The 5,160-nt window shown below is 38.4% G+C and overlaps 1 long non-coding RNA gene across 1 annotated transcript; it reads left to right on the forward strand.

Annotated features, from left to right (window-relative positions):
* Positions 1–3,309: 3,309 nt before the first annotated feature.
* LOC103647216 (uncharacterized) lies at positions 3,310–4,575 on the forward strand. Its single transcript, XR_562708.3, has 3 exons — positions 3,310–3,799; positions 3,896–4,009; positions 4,112–4,575. It is a non-coding gene; the product is annotated as an uncharacterized lncRNA (long non-coding RNA).
* Positions 4,576–5,160: the final 585 nt, after the last annotated feature.

The following is a 5,160-nucleotide window of genomic DNA, read 5'->3' on the forward strand; positions in this document are numbered from 1 at the left end:
GGTCAATATGAGTGCTTGCTTATGTGTCCCAAGGCCTTGGTATCATTCTCCATGTTCAAGTCCAAAAAATATTCTCTTTATGGAATCCTGCATTCCTCTGCATGTACATTATTATTTGATGGGACAGTGCTACAGTTACACTCTTATGATACATGCAAATTAGATAAGAGTATTTTATTGAATATTTACTAATATTGTTTACTCTTGGTTCATAAAGCGAGAAGTTTCCTAGATGTCATTAAAGTTGACTAATGGACCATGAACTGAACCTACTTTGAATATAAACATTTTCCAGTTAATTGCGTAAATAAAAGTATTGAAGTTTACTTAGCAATAGTACAAAACTATGTAAACTATGTTGAGATGCATTGTACATTCCATTTGATATAGCTCTTACACAATAGGATCATGATAGTTTTTTAAGTTGCGAGGCGAGGATTAATGATAATCTGGTTTTAATGCAAGGATTAGAAATAGTTGGTCTTGGCTATCACTGTTGTCACCAATTTACTCAGTAAAGCTTTTGTCGGAATAACACCACAAGCATGGAATCCGTCAAGATTTTCAGTAGCCTGCTTCATTGTATTGGAATAAAATTACATCTATATTATCTCACCAACAAAATAGGCATGCGCAGTTTGCACCTATACAGGCATCTGAATGTGAAGCGTGTATCTGAATGTGAAGCCCGTGCCAACAGAAATTTTTCCAGAACCATCAACAACTTCAGTAGAATAAACCGTGTTACTATTTCTTCTGTGTCCTCCACTGCTCTATACACATCAGGCCTTACACTGCACTACATGATGGTCATATGTTTTTATCCTTTTTTGCTCTGTTTGTTAGTACTAGAATCTTTTGTGTCCTCATTGTTCGCAAATATGTCTATTGTAAATGCATAACCATGAGCTTATATGTGTTTCGTTGGCTCCAGAGGTGCTAAAGAGAAACTATGGTCCAAAGGTTGATGTTTGGAGTGCAGGAGTGATTCTGTACATTCTTCTTTGTGGTGTCCCCCCATGAGCTTATATGTCTATTGTTATGCCTGAAGTGTTTTTCTGCTTCAAGCATAACAAACTTGCAAATCAGAACCATATGTCTCACTGGTTACAAGTTAAAGTGCAGGAAAATATTTTAAGAGAACAACCAGAACCAGCTAAGTAGTAAATATTTCAACTCACTTATAGGAAACCATATACATAGGATCCGTGTGAAACCAATTTTGGCAGGGTACTTAGTAGTATGGATATAAAGAATTGAAGTTGTTAAGTATGTAAACTACTGTGTTGAATTCATGTTAATCTTAGCCTTGTATGTATGTTATCTGTACCCACTTCATTTTTATGGGCAGATTGTAAAGAGACTAGAGCCTTCATCTACTTTTGATAGAGTATAAAGAGACCGGAGCCTATATCTACATCACCAAAACATATTTTCCCTGGTAATGAACTTTTTACTACTTCATTCCTAGAAACATTGTCTTTTTTATTTATTTATTTTTGGATGCAATTGTCTGTGCCACTATCACATTGTTGGCGTGTAGAAACTCTTGTGTTGATTTAATCCTATCTCCATCACTTGCCTATATGTTAACCTGGTCTTTGTACAGTTTGGTTACCAAGCAAAATTATTTCTAAATTTGTTTGTGTTGCAATCACAGTCTCATATTTACCTCCACTGAACAAAATACTGTTGTTTTGGTCTATAGAAGTTTTTTGTCACTTGGTAATGTTGTTTTGGTCTATAGAAGCTTTTTGATATGCCATTATATCCACTTTGCTACTATCTGTTGTGCTTGTGATTTGCCTGTTTGGAGATCATGTTTTACAAATCAAGTAATTCAGACTATTCTTGGTATGCCATTATTTCCACTTTTCATTCAGTGACTGAACCTAGCGAGACTGAAGCAAGTAGGGACAGAGCAAAAAAACTCTCTTGAGAACTGGGCATCCAATCAGAAAGTAAGTTATAGATAGATACCTTAGTTTGATGTACATAGATTTTTGCATTATATACGAGCAAAATGGAACTATGCATAGTTCCAGTTTTCTCTGTCTAAAGTAACCATTAAATGTAGTTGATTAATGGGCTTGTTCAAGTACAGTGACGAGATAATTATTTCTCTGTCTAATCGTAGTTGCTGAATTAATAAGGAAAAAACGCAACAGATCATGATAATAATGAGGCATTGTTCCTTTAAACCTTTACCAGTAAATGTCGTGCGTTCCTGAAATATTGATCTGGCATTGATTAGAGAAGCATAATGTATTCTTATTTTGTATCTTTTCAAATTTTCAGTTACCAGATTTAATCACCCCTGCGTGTTGTATACTCGTATAACAGGGGGTGCCTCATGGGAAACTTGGCTGGGCCATTGATGAGGATTTTGGTTCGTTTGAGGCACTTGTGTAAAGAAGATGAATGCAGATGACGTTGCTTTACAAGGGTCTAGATGGGTGGTGTGTATATTATGCTTTGTTTATGTTTATGACTATTTTGTGTTTTTTTGTGATTAATGACCCACTAAGAGGTTTCTTCCAAACTGTTGCCAGCAGTAATAACATCTCATTGTTTTTTCCTGATTCAATTACTTTTGTTTCAGTGATCAGTAATAACAACTTCTAACTGAGTAAAATGTATAATGTAAGGCCCTTAATAATTTCTTTGTTTTCCCTGTAAAAAAATCCTTAACGTCTGACTTTGGCCCTTAATATTTTCATTGATTGGTTATTCTTTAATCTTCATAGAATGTTTTGTTCCTCAGCTTCTATTCTTTGATTTGTAGCTGCCTTATTGAGTTCAGCTTGACGAACAAACTGATTACCAAAATTCCACAGGCATGATGGATAAAGCAGTGAATCTTGCAATGAAGAGAATAATTGATAAAAGAAGAATTCACTATCACCGTGAGCATGATGGGAATAGCAAGCATGACTGGTGGAGGCAACCTTGGGATGAAAGTGAGGTGGAGGGCCTACATATTACTATGGATGACTTTGAGGTATGCTTTGCAGTTTGCACTATGAACAACACATGTCCATTAACTATGATTATTCATCCATTGTAGCTATATTTGGATTGTACCTTAATCCATTTTCCCCAGAACCTTTATATTCTTATTTTTATAATCTTCAGGACATGTATTTCACCAATACCCCTTTGTACCTCTAATTTCGCTTTTCTTTTCTTATCACCTTCATGTTTGTATTATTATATCATATATTGTGGGTATGCCTTTGTATCTAGCTCTGGACGGTCTTACCCATCAAACGAACTGTGGGTTGCTGCAGATGATGATCACCTTGGCCCCCATAACCATCCAGAGCTGGTTTCCCAACTTGAGAGCTGCTTAGACCAATCTGTTTCTGACCTTCCATTACATAGGTCATGCCACTCAACAACTGTTGTTTCTGACATCTTACTGTGTTCATTGACTCTGCATTACTAAACCTGTTTTCACCTATCCTTGCATTGCATTTTGAGATCTCCATTCTTTCAAGGCCCGGTAGCTTCGTAAAAGCCATCCCAATGTTAGCAGGACTGTAAATTGGGTGAAGTTTTGAGTGTGAGCTACCCTGGTTATCAGTAGATTGTGCAACACATGGATCCACATGTTCCCTACTTCCATGGCACACATTAGTTCTGAAGTTACCTGGTCTGGTAGTTGGGATGCATTCCTTGGCAGGCATACTTCTCAATGAAGACAAGTCATTTGAATCAACTCTTTAGCTGAAAAATGTATGTGATACTGCAGAGGGCAACACACTAGCTTGATAGGAAAGTTGGTTGGCAAGCATAGGTAGTGTAACCACTGCACCAGTGATATCAGTACTCTTCTTGCCTTTAACTGGTGCATCTTTAAATTTAGTCTCTTCAGGTCTAGTTCTCATGGCAGGTGGACTCTGGTGCCTTCATATATCTATATATATCTTTTAAGTTGACGACCCTCGTGATGCTGAAACTGATGAAGACCTCTGATGAAAAAAGAGACATGCTGCACATGCACGAGGTATGGGCGATTTATGTCAGTGTTCAACAATTTGGTTTTTTGTTTTCCTTATCTTTTCAGCACCTCTTACCACTGCAAAGCTAATGTTCTTCCACGTCACAGGGTACTTGCAGATAGATGTCGGCTCTATGGACGAACACTCGACCAAGTCAGATGAGGAGTATGAGGGCCTAGCCATGCGCGACGTGATGGCTACTGGTCCGACGATGAGCAGCAAGCTGTGAGTTAAAGATGAACTCACCTGCTCTAGAGAGTAACATCCATAGGAGTGAGGCAAAATGGCTGGTACCACCACAACATGGACCCGTTCCTGAAGATGTCCAAGGAGATGGTAGCCGACACCATAATGTCTTGTGTCATTGTGTCACCGGCCGGCAACACGCTGCGCTGGTACCGGCGGGTGTTGTGTTTCTTAGGCGTCTGCTTCTGTGCTTTGAGTTGTGCTATAGAGTGGTTGTGCCAACTACTGATTTTAAAAGAAAAAGTGAGCTGAGAATCATTGTTGAAAACAAATATGTAACTGTTCGTTCTCATCAGTTGTGCCAACTACCAAGCATTTCATTGATTAGAATCTGTCGTTGCTCATGAGAACCAAAAGTAAGACACTTCTTAATAACATTGGATGCAAATTTCTGCTAGCTTATTTTCATTATGTTTCCGTTGCAACGCACGGGCACTCACCTAGTATACCATATTTTAGATTCTATTATTATTATTTTCATGCCCGGTTTTCATCCAAATGGCCTAATCGATTAGTAACACTTGCCCTTTGATCCCCATACCTGCACCACGGAAATGTTCCACGGATGCAGGCCTGCTCCACATATGGGTTGGACTCAAGCCCATAAACAATTTGTCTCAGGGCTAGCAGGCGAATGATTCCTTCCTTGCATTCTGGAGTCACAGGCAGTCAGGCACAGGCAGTTCCTTAGCCCCCGCGGTATACTGCGAGAAACCGATGCTAGAAGAGGAGAGAACACTCAAGCATCTAATTCGTGTTGTATAGTGATCACAATATAGCTATTATACCCTTTTACCCATGAATCCAGTTTTACTAATGACGTTTCCTAGATTAATGGTAAATGAACCTCGGACATGAAAGTTACCTAGAAATTCAAGGGGTACAGTTCTTTCCAACCGCCATAATAAAG

The sequence above is a fragment of the Zea mays genome, chromosome 2, assembly GCF_902167145.1.
Source record: "Zea mays cultivar B73 chromosome 2, Zm-B73-REFERENCE-NAM-5.0, whole genome shotgun sequence".
NCBI lineage: Eukaryota > Viridiplantae > Streptophyta > Magnoliopsida > Poales > Poaceae > Zea > Zea mays.